Genomic DNA, 13,868 nt, shown 5'->3' with positions numbered 1-13,868 from the left:
TTATAAATGCACAAATACAAGTAAAGCTATGTAATACCATCCAAATAGTTGTAACGAGTAAAATCGTGTAAAATTGTATTACGTGTGTATGCTAGCCCAAAAAGTAAAAAGATTTAAAAGGGGCATCATGAACTCACCTGAAACGAGCCACACAAGCACCAATGAGTTTGAGAACTTTAAAGCCAATCCACAGTTTACAAGCCTGTCGGATTGCACACAAAGATTACTAACTAAACGTACCGACTCGTTTATCCTACGAGACGTTCTAACATGATTTGATTGACCTAAAGCCTTGACATTACCAAATTCAATTACATCAGCCCCCGAGGCCATGTATTTACCAAAACCACCCTTAGTTAATCCCGAGGACAAAAGGTTCCCAATTTACCCCCGAAAGTTGTTGACTTTATCGAATACGCGAGTTAACGGGTTGTTTATGCACTTAGATACAGACTCAGCCCCGTGTGGACCAAATTTAGTAAAATCACAGCCAACAAGTCCACACGACGCTACACGAGTTGGATGGGTCGGTAATTCGCAAGCACGATGCACAAATTACCAATAAACGCGAATTTGCGCCGTACCGACCCGTTTGAGTAACCGACAACCAATTCAGCCCCAATAACATAAAAATATAGTTTTTCACAGCCAACAAATAATACCGAGGCTACAACATCCGAATTGGTTGTTAATTCCCTCAAACAACGCTCTAGACGTAACAATTGACAAACTAGACAACCGAAACCTAGTTTTCACTTCATCAACAGTTGACCAATCTAACGAATGCCAAAACTCATGATACTAAAGTATATTACACTAGAAATACCTAAGAAGATGACGGAGCATGGACTTCAATTATAACAGCCCCGAAAGATGCGAGAAAGGGCAGCCACCGGTTAAGCCTAAAACGAACTTATCGATCAATAACGAATATAACATGCCGATTTTAGCATGCAAAGATGTATTTTATTACATAGGAAAACCATGGAATTAAGTTATTAAATTTTTACCAGAGTTGAATAAATATCTTAAGTTTATAAAAATAATTTTATTATATTTTTCTAGTGGACACAAAAATCATAAAAATTCCTCCAACACAGAAAGGTATGTGCAGCTATTTCAGTGCGCAACAAAATGGTTTTATTTTTATTAAATTCATTACCCAGCCAAATTAAACGATTCCAATTGGGTTTGGTTCTTAACTCAAAATATTAACTTCCAGAAGTGAAACCAACCAATTTAGACTTGTCGAAAAAGGGTTATGATGTCGGGAAGACAGACCAGAATCCATCATCCCGCATCAGATTTGACACTCGATCTTATAAAATCATAAAAAGTATTCAAATCTCATCCAAAAATTACGTATTATACCTTTCTGGAAACTCAACTCAAAGTAGAACATCATAGTAACAAGAATCGATCAAAAACAATATATTTCATCGAGTTAAAGACCGAGCAATAAACGAGTACGAATCTGTCAGAAATTGTTATAATCAAAACTCAACCCTAATGTGTTCAACAAAGGGTTTAATGGTGAAAAGAATTATAGTAAGACAGAACCGACCTGGAATTGAAGTTTGGATGGCCGGAAACGGGCTGGTCTTGCACGGAAATCGAGAAGAGAGGGGGAGGGTGCGCCGATCGGTGTAAGGGGTTGGGTTAGGGTTTAGGTTTATTATTTTTTTTATTGTATTATATAATAACGATAATACATCCTAGTCCCTCTACTTTAACAATGGGTGAACTTGTAAGAAATTTAAGTCAGATACGTTTACGAGGGTGGCAAGGAGCTCTTGAGAGATTGCCGGGTCAAGCCCGGAAGGTGTACACAACAATACAAGGTTAAACCTTTTTATTAGAAATTAACGGACGTTACAAGTCTACCCCCCCCCCCTAAAAATGGGATTCATCCCCGAATCCTGTCGCGACAGGAATAGACGCGGATAGAGACGAAACCTAATCATCTAAATACACAAGATAGGGACAAAACCTCTACTAGCGCCCGAGTCAAACAGGAACGAGGCCTAAACCTCAAGAAGTAAAACCAAAAGAACCTAGAGTGATAGCATGCTACGCCTCAACTAAACAATCATGCATGAAACGTTCAAGAGGATGAGAAATGGGTGGGAGAATTTAAAGAACGAGAGGAACTTTAACGCTAAGACACAAGCATTAGCCGTATCCTATCCCTACAAAGACAGAACCCTAACACAGTCAAGCACAAGTGGCATTTAGAACATGGTAGGTAACGGTAAATTGCTAATAACGTTGATCAAGTGTTATTAATTGTTTACTTTACCCGCCCATCCTAAGCACCTTCTGCCCCAAACCATATTAGCATCCCATCTAACACTTAAGCAATTTATGCACATAATAAAAATTTAAAACTTATAAGAATGACTAAAAAAATTAAAATTACCTCTTGGCATGCAGCTACTCGCGGTTGGCATTTCTAGTCCTTTTGTAACGCCCGTAAATTTCGTTAATCGGCTCGATCGTTTATAAATGTCGGTCAAAAAGTCTGGGTTTCATCTTTCTAATTTAGAGCCTTGTAATACATATTAAAAGTCCATTTATCCATCCCTTTAATCAATGCATTGCCTCTTATAACTTAAAGTGTTAGATTAGTATGTAGCACCCGACAATTTCATTTAACGGCATGAGACATTTGTAGAGTTTGTATTATATTAGAGAGTCGATCCTTCAACCTGAGGGGCCTCCTAGCCGTTCTTGTAAGTCTATTTATTTAAATTTTGGTCCAAGATAATACATTTTTCAAGTTGGGGGACCTAGATGTAAAAATATTATATCATAAACCCTAAACTCCTTCCTCTCTCTCTCTCTAATCATGATCGCAGCAGCTACAGCCCTCCCACCTCGTTTTCCGTGCAGCTCCAGCCGAGTTCCAGCCCTCCCGACTCTAATTCAAGGTCGGTATTAAGTGTCTACAACTCTTTTTCACCTTAATTGATCATATTAACGCGCTTGTTGGTCGTTAAGATTGAGTTTTGATGATAACAGTTTGCTGACAGATTCGTATATGTTAATTGTAGGGTCTGTAACACGATGTTAATCCACTTTTTTTGATCGATTCTTGATTCCATGGTGTTCTACTTTGAGTCTAGTTTCCAGAAAGGTATAATACGTAATTTTTGGACGAGATTTGAATGGTTTTTATGATCATATAAAATCAAGTGTCAAAGCTGATGCGTGATGTCAGATTCTGGTTGTCTTCCCGACATCATAACTCTTTTTCAACAAGTCCAAATTAGTTGGTTCCACTTTTGAAACTTAATATTTTGAGTTAAGAATCAAACCCAATTGGAATCGTTTAATTTGGTTCGATAATGAATTTTATAAAAATAAAACCATTTTGTTGCGCGCTGAAATAGCTGCACATGCCTTTCTGTGTTGGAAGAATTTTTATGATTTTTGTGTCTACTAGAAAAATATAATAAAAATATTTTTATAAACTTAATATATTTATGCAACACTGGTAAAATTTTAATAATTTAATTCCATGGTTTTCCTAGGTAATAAAATACATCTTTGCATGCTAAAATCTGCATGTTGTATTCGTTATTGATCGATAAGTTCGTTTTAGGCTTAACCGGTGGCTGCCCTTTCTCGCATCTTTCGGGGCTGTTATAATTGAATTTCATGCTCCGTCATCTTCTTAGGTATGTCACTTACAACATACTAAAATTCCATGGCCAATGGAGGTGTTTAGGTCGGTCAATCGAACTTAGTTCGAAAACTAGGGTTTATCGGGTGTAGAATTGCAAATTGTTGAGTTTGATGCGTTAATTGATCGGGTGACCGACCAAATCAGTTTGTACAGCCCTAGGAGAGTTTAAGGGCTGTGGAAAAATTATTTTTTTGATGCTCGGGGCTGTTGTGGTTAGTGCTTCGTTAATCGAGTCGGAGGTGCGCGAATTTTCGTTTAAATGTTAAAGTAAGAGTTGTAAAAAGGAACCGTCAACCCTATCGACTCGGGTGACATAATCTTGATGAATGAAAGGATTTAAAATGGAATTTGGTCCATTTGGGGCTGATTCGTTTAACAAATGGTTTAAGGATTATTACACGCCATTCGACCCGATTTGATTACCGTTGGGCCTCGGGCCAAGTGTTGGGCCTTGGCCAAGTTATTTGGCCTTGCGCCAAGTGTTGGGCCTTGGGCCAAGTTGTTGGGCCTTGGGCCAAAGTGTTGGGCTTGAACGGCCCATTAGGCAAGAGTGTTCTTACGGTCTAGTTTAGTAACGTGTTGTGTATAATTTACAGGCCCGTGCTTGTGACTGTGCACTTAGAGATTTTCTAGCCCGTTGTAGGTGTTCGATTGATTCCAGGTGAGTTCATGATGCCCTTTTTAATCCTTTTACGTTTTGGGCTAGCATACACACCTTATTACAAATTTTACCCGATTTTAATCGTTCTAAACTATTTGGATGGTATTACATGGCTTTATTCGTGATTGTGCATTTATGCATTTATGTTTGAATTATGTTCTAAGCCTTAGGATATTTTAGACTCGTTGTGGTCTTATATTCCTTAAGGTTATATATATTATTTATGGTCTAGGCTCGAGGATACTATTAGACCTAGTAATAATTTCTAGATTATCCATTATTAATGGATTGAATGTGATGATATGGTTTGGTTGAATGTTTGAATTAGATGTTTGTATGTGTGAAAGTGAATGTGTATGTGAATATGTATGTGATGGTAAACTGTGACCAGGTCAAATATATTACTCAGGGAGAACCCGAGGTAAGGAGGCCCGTGTTGCATGTTTATGACGCGGCTAGGTCAAATATATTACTTGGGGAAGACCCGGGGTGAGGAGGCCCGCCGTTCTATAAACCGTGGTCGGGTCAAATATATTACTTGGGGAAGATTCGGGGTGAGGAGCCCGTATCACTTGTTTGGATGTTAAACCGCGACCGAGTCAAATATATTACTTGGGGATGACCCGGGGTGAGGAGGCTCGTGTTGCGTGATTTTGTTTTATTAAACTGTGACCGAGTCAAATATATTACTTGGGGATGACCTGGGGTGAGGAGGCTCGTGTTGCATGATTTTAACGGTTTTGTTAAACCGCGACTGGGTCAAATATATTACTCGGGGAAGACCCGGGGTGAGGAGGCCCGTGCTGCGTGAAAAGATGTTTAATGTTTTATTCACTTATGATTTGGTTAAGAAAAGCTATTTATGATTTATGGTCTCATGATTTTCCACTACATTCCATACTCATGGAATTTAAATTTTTAATGAATGTCGTTTACGAAAACTTGAACTCACTCAGCTCAAGCTGACTTTGTGTGTATGTTAGATTGACTTTCAGGTTAAGAAGTGGATCCGACCGCTTGGACGTGCTGGATGCTACTCAGGAGGTTGAAGGCATTTTTGGTCAAGGATTGGACGTGTCGCATGCTTAGGTCTTACCGCGTCCGGGTCAAATATATTACTCGAGTCTTGACTCGTGGTGGAGAGGCCCGTGTACGTGTGTTCGATGATGAATGTATTATTTGGTGAATTATATTAATTATTTTATTATTATCCTCTCTATTGTTTAGAATTATAAGTTTTGAAATAAAGTATGAAATATTGTTTATGAAAACCTGAACTCACTCAGCTCTAGCTGACTTTGTGTGTATGTTAGTTTGAGTTTCATGTTAAGGATTGGAGGTTATCGCTTGGACGTGCTAGAGACTACTCGGAAGGTTGAGGGCATTTCTGGTCGAGGATTTCAAATAAAACGGATATTTTATTTACATTTGATTTTGGACACTTGTACCCGTGTTTGGGATTTTCTTTAAATAATTACACTTTTTCCGCTGTTATTTACTCTGAACTTGTTTTAAATAAAAACGAATCGTTTGGTTTTTTTTTTTAAATTTTTGTGAAATTGTGGATGTGATTACCAACTGTAGGATTCCCAGGATTCGGGATCTTACACCTTTCTTTTAAAGTTCGAGTCCAAGCATTCGAGAATGCTCGGATCCCTCGAACCAGGGCTCTGATACCAACTTGTAAAACCCCGAAACCCGGGAATCCTACAGTTGGTCATCACATCCACAATTTCACAAAAATTTAAAACCAAACAATTCTTTGTATTTAAAACCAGTTCATAGTAAATAACAGCGGAAAAAGTTTAAGTATTAAAAATCCCAAACACGGGTACAAGTGTCCAAAATCAAATGTAAATAAAATATCCGTTTTATTTGAAATCCTCGACCAGAAATGCCCTCAACCTTCCGAGTAGTCTCTAGCACGTCCAAGCGATAACCTCCAATCCTTAACATGAAAGTCAAACTAACATACACACAAAGTCAGCTAGAGCTGAGTGAGTTCAGGTTTTCATAAACAATATTTCATACTTTATTTCAAAACTTATAATTCTAAACAATAGAGAGGATAATAATAAAATAATTAATATAATTTAACAAATAATACATTCATCGTCAAACACACGTACACGGGACTCTCCACCACGAGTCAAGACTCGAGTAATATATTTGACCAGGACGCGGTAAGACTTAAGCATGCGACATGAGCCTCTCCACCACGGGTCAAACCCGAGTAATATATTTGACTCGGTCACAGCTTACACATCCAAGCACGTGATACAGGCCTCTCCACCATGGGTAAAACCTGAGTAATATATTTGACACGATCAAGGCTCAACATAAAACGGGTCTCTTCACCACGGGATTTTAAAACCCGAGTAATATATTTGACCCGCCAAAATGATGATCACGCCACACGGGCCACTCCACCACGGGATTTGAAAACCCGAGTAATATATTTGACCCGGCCGTGATCACCATGCACACACACATCAATAAGCCTACTCACATCATTCTTAGTCACGAGGAACTAAATATCATCACACAACCGTAGGCTATAAGGTAATACATACTCATACATACATACATACCTTCATACATATATATATATATATATATATATATATATATATATCATCCCAAGACATTCCAAATTACAAGTAAGCCTATGGGCCATAAGGTAATATATAATAATCAATCCAATACATGAACTAAGTAAATAGGTCTAATCGTATTCAATTACTACCAAGCCTCTTAACATCATCGAGTCTAGACCATAATCAGGTATATAACCTTAAGGAAATATATGACCATAACGAGTCTAAAATATCCTAAGGCATAGAATATAGTCAACTCATTGTTTTATAAATGCACAAATACAAGGAAAGCTATGTAATACCATCCAAATAGTTGTAACGAGTAAAATCGTTTAAAATTGTATTACGTAGTGTATGCTAGCCCAAAACGTAAAAAGATTTAAAAGGGGCATCATGAACTCACCTGAAACAAGCCACACAAACACCAAAGAGTTTGAGAACTTCAAAGCCAATCCACAGTCTACAAGCCTATCGGATTGCACACAAAGATTACACTCGTTTATCCTACGAGACGTTCTAACATGATTTGATTTACCTAAAGCCTTGACATTACCAAATTCAATTACATCAGCCCCCGAGGCCATGTATTTACCAAAACCACCCTTAGTTAATCCCGAGGACAAAAGGTTCCCAATTTACCCCCGAAAGTTGTTGACTTTATCGAATACGCGCGTTAAAGGGTTGTTTATGCACTTAGATACAGACTCAGCCCCGTGTGGACCAAATTTAGTAAAATCACAGCCAACAAGTCCACACGACGCTACACGAGTTGGATGGGTCGGTAATTCGCAAGCACGATGCACAAATTACCAATAAACGCGGATTTGCGCCGTACCGACCCGTTTGAGTAACCGACAACCAATTCAGCCCTAATAACATAAAAATATAGTTTTTCACAGCCAACAAATCATACCGAGGCTACAACATCCGAATTGGTTGTTAATTCCCTCAAACAACGCGCTAGACGTAACAATTGACAAACTAGACAACCGAAACCTAGTTTTCACTTCATCAACAGTTGACCAATCTAACGAATGCCAAAACTCATGATACTAAAGTATATTACACTAGAAATACCTAAGAAGATGACGGAGCATAGACTTCAATTATAACAGCCCCGAAAGATGCGAGAAAGGGCAGCCACCGGTTAAGCCTAAAACGAACTTATCGATCAATAACGAATATAACATGCCGATTTTAGCATGCAAAGATGTATTTTATTACATAGGAAAACCATGGAATTAAGTTATTAAATTTTTACCAGAGTTGCATAAATATCTTAAGTTTATAAAAATATTTTTATTACATTTTTCTAGTGGACACAAAAATCATAAAAATTCCTCCAACACAGAAAGGTATGTGCAGCTATTTCAATGCGCAACAAAATGGTTTTATTTTTATTAAATTCATTACCCAGCCAAATTAAACGATTCCAATTATGTTTGGTTTTAACTAAAAATATTAACTTCCAGAAGTGGAACCAACCAATTTAGACTTGTCGAAAAAGGGTTATGATGTCGGGAAGACAAACCAGAATCTGTCATCCCGCATCAGCTTTGACACTCGATCTTATAAAGTCATTAAAAGTATTCAAATCTCATCCAAAAATTATGTATTATACCTTTCTGGAAATTAGACTCAAAGTAGAACATCATAGAAACAAGAATCGATCAAAAACAATAAATTTTCATCGAGTTAAGGACCGAGCAATAAACGTGTACGAATCTGTCAGAAATTGTTATAATCAAAACTCAACCCTAACGTGTTCAACAAAGGGTTTAATGGTGAAAAAGAGTTATACTAAGATAGAACCGACCTGGAATTGAAGTTTGGATGGCCGGAAACATGCTGGTCTTGCACGGAAATCGAGAAGAGAGGGGGAGGGGGCGCCGATCGGTGTAAGGGGTTGGGTTAGGGTTTAGGTTTATTATTTTTATTCTTTTTGTATGATATACGAACGATAATACATCCTAGTCCATGTACTTCAACAATAGGTGAACTTGTAAGAAAGTTAAGTAAGATACATTTACGAGGGTGGCAAGGAGTTCTCGGGAGATTGCCGGGTCAAGCCCGGAAGGTGTACACAATACTACAAGGTTAAACCTTTTTATCGGAAATTAACGGATGTTACAATTGGTGAGTGTTCCTCTTCCAACAATCTTCCCTCCATTTTCATCACTCCCAAAAGCAACTGGACCTTCATACTTTCTTTCATAGTTGATAAGAGCTCCCTTATCACATGTCATGTGCCTGGAACATCCACTGTCCATGTACCGTAAGTCATTACTATTCAAGGAATGTTCCTGCATATATACACAAAAGAGAATCAGTTAGATTCTAAGTCACAAACTGCATCAGTTTGCAATTCAGATTCAAGTGAAGATTCATCAGGAGTTGGAACTGGAAGTGGAAGTGGATCTTCATAGATAACTTCACATTCTTCTTCTGAGTCTGAGTCTTACACAACTTTCACAGCTTGTGACATGATAAGGTTTTCATTTTGTTCAATCACATAGTCTTTTTGTCCATTCAACTCCTTCTTTGTCTTCCACTGAAATCCTCTCGGTTCATAACCTTGCTTCATCAAGAACTTTTCATCCCCATTAAGAACACCAGGTCTCATTTTGGCCTTTCCTATGTCATTTGACCATTTGTTCTTTACAGGTTTGCTTGATCCTTTTGTATCATCCTTGATTTTCAAAACTTGTTTCAGTCTCTTCTCCAAAACCGATCTTTTCTCTTCATCACTTGAACTGTTCTTCTCTTCATTCAGATATCTTAGATACATCTGCTTGTATCCTTTCATGTCAAAACCACAAACTACATCTGGGACCACAAACTCTTCTTCTTCAAACCAGCAAGAATCAGTGTGATGAGCATAAGCATCACACTTCTTGCACCATACCTTGGCATAACTCCCCATATCCTCAAGCAATTGCTTGTCTTTAATTCTGTCACTTGGTTTGAGGAAGTCAAAGCCTAGGGATGTTTTTGGACATAAAGAGTTGCTAAAGTCCATTTTGATTGGCTTGTTCAGATCAGGTTCTAGATGATATTTCTCTTTAACAAACACTATTGGCTTCAACTTGGATGGTAATTTTGAACAGCTTCCTTCTTCTTCTGCAGCAAATCTTCTCATTGGTACATACTCCACATCTCCAATATCAAACATTTCATGGTTAGAGAAAACTGGATAGATTGGAGGATAGGACTGATCATATGAGGATTTCTTTGGCACTTCATTCCTTTTCTTTTCTGGTTGTGGTCTTGCACAAATGTCAAATACCACATGTTCTTTTTTTATTTGTTCATAATGTTTCTTCATTTTAGGAGTCATCTTTGGCAGTATAGGAATCTTTTCATCTTTCTTCATGTTTGATCCCTTCTTTTTCTTCTTACTGGAGTATTCACTCCATTTCTTCTTCTCACCATCCTTCTTTACATTCTTCTTGACCTCTGGTTTCTTATTCTGCTTCATTACAAAATCTCCATTTTCATCAACAATCACATCTTCATATTGTTTTACAAATTCAGCTTTGTCTTCAAACATATTCTTAAAGTGTTTTGAATACTCACTCCTACTTTCCTTGTCCACAAGAAGTGGATAACTGTCACAAAAAGGTGCTGGCACCTTTTTGTATTTCTCTTCATCTGTCATTTTGACCACAAATCCCACTATGTTTCCTGTAGATACAAGGTTTTTCAAGAATTCCATTTGAATTAACAATTCAGCATTCTTAAGCTTTTCTTCAGCATACAACTTTTTCAATCCCTCAATCTCAACTGTCATTCTTGATTGAGTTCTGTATGCTTGCATACAATCTTCTTTCAGTCCCTTAATTTGATTCTCATAGGTTGCTTCACTGGTTTCATACACATTCAAAAATGCTTCCTTTGTACCACATTCAGTCTTCTATTTTCCAACTTCCTGATTGAGTTCATCAATTGTAATAAGAAGATCATAAATTGAAATATCAGAATGTACCTGTGCATTAGAAGATTCTAGATTGTCCTGCACTTTATCCATGAAAGCAATGTTTGCTTTTTCAATCTCAGCTGCGTGGTTACTCCAGTCAAACTCCCCATCTAGAGGCACCCTTGTTACTGCAACATTCCCTTGATCCCTAACCTGATTCACATTGTTTTGATTGACTCTATTCTGGTTAGTGTGAATCTGCAGTTGGTTGTTCTTTTAGGCTGAAAGGGTTGTTGCTGGGGTCTATTCAGGTTTTGATAGGGGTTCTGATTGGTGATCTGATTTCTCTGATGTTGGAAGTTTTGATTCTGGTTCTGGTAAAATTGAATTTGATGCACTTGGTTTCCAAACTGCTTGGCATGTTGCATTCTCTTGCGAAATGTCCAGGTTGTTGACAGTTGTAACAGATTGATTTTGATTTGTCAAAACCTATTCTCTCATTCGGTCCATTGAAGCTTGATCTTCCTATTTTGTTGTATAACCTCTTGCTTCTCACAGCTAACATGGCAGCCTGCCATTTGATGTCCTGTCAGGACCGTCTATCGGGTTCAACTTTAGCAAAGGTTTGGCAAGAACACACCGACTTAATTACTCAAAGACCGATTGAGTATCCCGGTGGAATCAGGATATTCAATGATTGAGAATGAAAGCTTGTGAAGGATTATCAAACACAAAACAATAAATGATAATCGGTAAAGACTATTTCAATGACAAAGATTCACTATATTAAATGATATGTCAATGATACAGTGAATGGAATGTCTAGGGTTTTGTGTGACGGCGGCTTTTGATATTCGTCTGCAAAGATTGTCAGTCTGCGTGTCAAAAACCCTAAAACCCGTCCAAAAGCTGTTGCCTAGTCGTACCCTAGGATGTCTATATACAGACCCTAACATTCCATGTATACGTCCTAGACATTACATAATGAAAGATAAATCTAATACAAGTGTTTCAGACCTCGAGCAAGGTATATACCTTGCTCGAGCAAGCTTCCTATACAAGGTGTTCTTGGAGAGTGTCCTCGAGCATACATTACTTAGAATATATTCTCTTTCGGAGAATACATAATTCTCTTCAAGTAAGCTTCATTCCTCTTGACTTGTTCAAACTTTGCTCGAATAAGTCCATCGAGCAAGCTCATTCTTCTTGATGTCTTCAGCTTTTCTTATTCAGCAATCTTTATCATGCTCGGATGTAAATCTTGCTCGGTAACTGAACTGTGCTCGAAGTCTTTGCTTTGATTCACGTGACATCCTCTTATTACATCCATGCTCGTCCCCAAGTGCTCGATCATCCTGTGCTCGTAACACTTGGCTGGAACTTGTATGATCAAGTTGTTTGCTCAATTGGCATCCATGCTCGATAGAAGAATACCCTTACTCGTTGAAGTGTAGCTTGCTCGAAGCCTTCAACACTTAGAAGAATCAACCATTAAAAATTCAGAACCTTGCTCGAAGTAGTAAAAACCATGCTCGATCGTCTGGGCTTGCTCGTATTCCATACTTAGCCATTTCTGAGGAGGTTGAGAAGATTCCAATCTTCTTTATTAAGAAATTCGACCCAACAATGTCCCCCTAGATTGGAACAAGCTCAGATGCACCAAAACAAACCTGCACAGAGTTACACATGTATCAGATTTCAAGATAAATCATTTAAGAACGTATCATTTCATTACATATGTGGAATTTTGCCACATAGGCATTACACACTAAATTTTTACAACTCAAATATAATATAAAGATAAACAGAATTAAAAATCAATCATCCATTAGCTCCATTCTGTTATCTTCTTCCTCTGTTCTTGGCTTCAGCCCTTTCTTTCAATTTCTTCACATATGCAGCTCTTTGCTTCAGCTTGTCAAGTTCAGAGGAGTCAGAGGCATCACTTGGGAATCTTGCATCAATCAAATCTTGTAAATCTTGTGACTGCAATAGGTATCCCTAACTCATTTCTCAAAGTGGTTGAATCATCATTTTGGTTGTACGTTATGTATGTGATTCTTCCAAATTGTTGCACTCTTGAGTTGGGTTCCTTCATCACTTCTCTCGTAGCCAAGCACTCTTTTAAGGTCTTCCTTTTCTGATGAGAGCTGCTTGCTAGAGTTCTTTGTTTCTTTGATTTAGAGAGGGAAAGCTCGGATATGTGAACTTCACTTATTCTCTTCCTCCTCTTCTCTTTTTCTGCTTGACTCCTGATCTCTCTCTTCTTTTGCTGCAGAAATGGGAATCCCTTTTCTGCTTGATCCTTTAAAAACTTTGAGAGATCATTCCTCAGTTGACCAAATGGCTGACTCCTTACCTGATTGTCATATAAAGTCAGCTCAGCCATCTTGGTCAGTTGTTTTGTCGTAAAGTTTCTTAAATCATCTCTAAAGATGATGAGATGTTCTTTTTCATCTTCAGTGACAACCCTTATGGTCTTCGATCTTCTGTCAAAGTAGAGATGTGTGGGCAAATTCAAATTTCTTGGCTGCACAGGCCTCACATTCTCTGACCTATGGGTTCCACTTGAGCTCCCCTTTTCAACTTTCTTAATCTTATCAAAATCCTCTTCAACATACCATCTCTTTATCGTTTCATCTGTTTATACCAACAACTTTGACATTCTTACTCCCTTTTTGTGGAGAGCACCCATCATTTCAGCACGTACCTCCTCTTCAACTCTCCTCCTTTCTTCCTGTAATTTTCTTTGGGTTTCAAGATATAGTTTCTGCTCTCTATTATATATCTCCATTAATTGTTCAAGAGGCATGTTTTGAAACAGTTCTTCTGACACACCCTTTTCATCAGAATTCTTTTTAACAACTCTACCCTCTAAGGGTCCTCAAACCACTTCTTTAATTCTAGATTTTTTTTTCAGCTTCATCCTTTTCCCTTTGTAACCTCATTTTCAACTCCTGCTCTCTTTCAAATTTTTCTCGACTTGCTTGATCTTTGTGAGAGTCT

The sequence above is a fragment of the Bidens hawaiensis genome, unplaced genomic scaffold (genome assembly GCF_021521415.1).
Source record: "Bidens hawaiensis isolate Kalapana, Puna unplaced genomic scaffold, B.hawaiensis_p1.1 tig00005168_1, whole genome shotgun sequence".
Lineage (NCBI taxonomy): Eukaryota > Viridiplantae > Streptophyta > Magnoliopsida > Asterales > Asteraceae > Bidens > Bidens hawaiensis.
The sequence above is the reverse complement of the archived record's forward strand: the minus strand, read 5'-3'. Positions refer to the sequence as shown.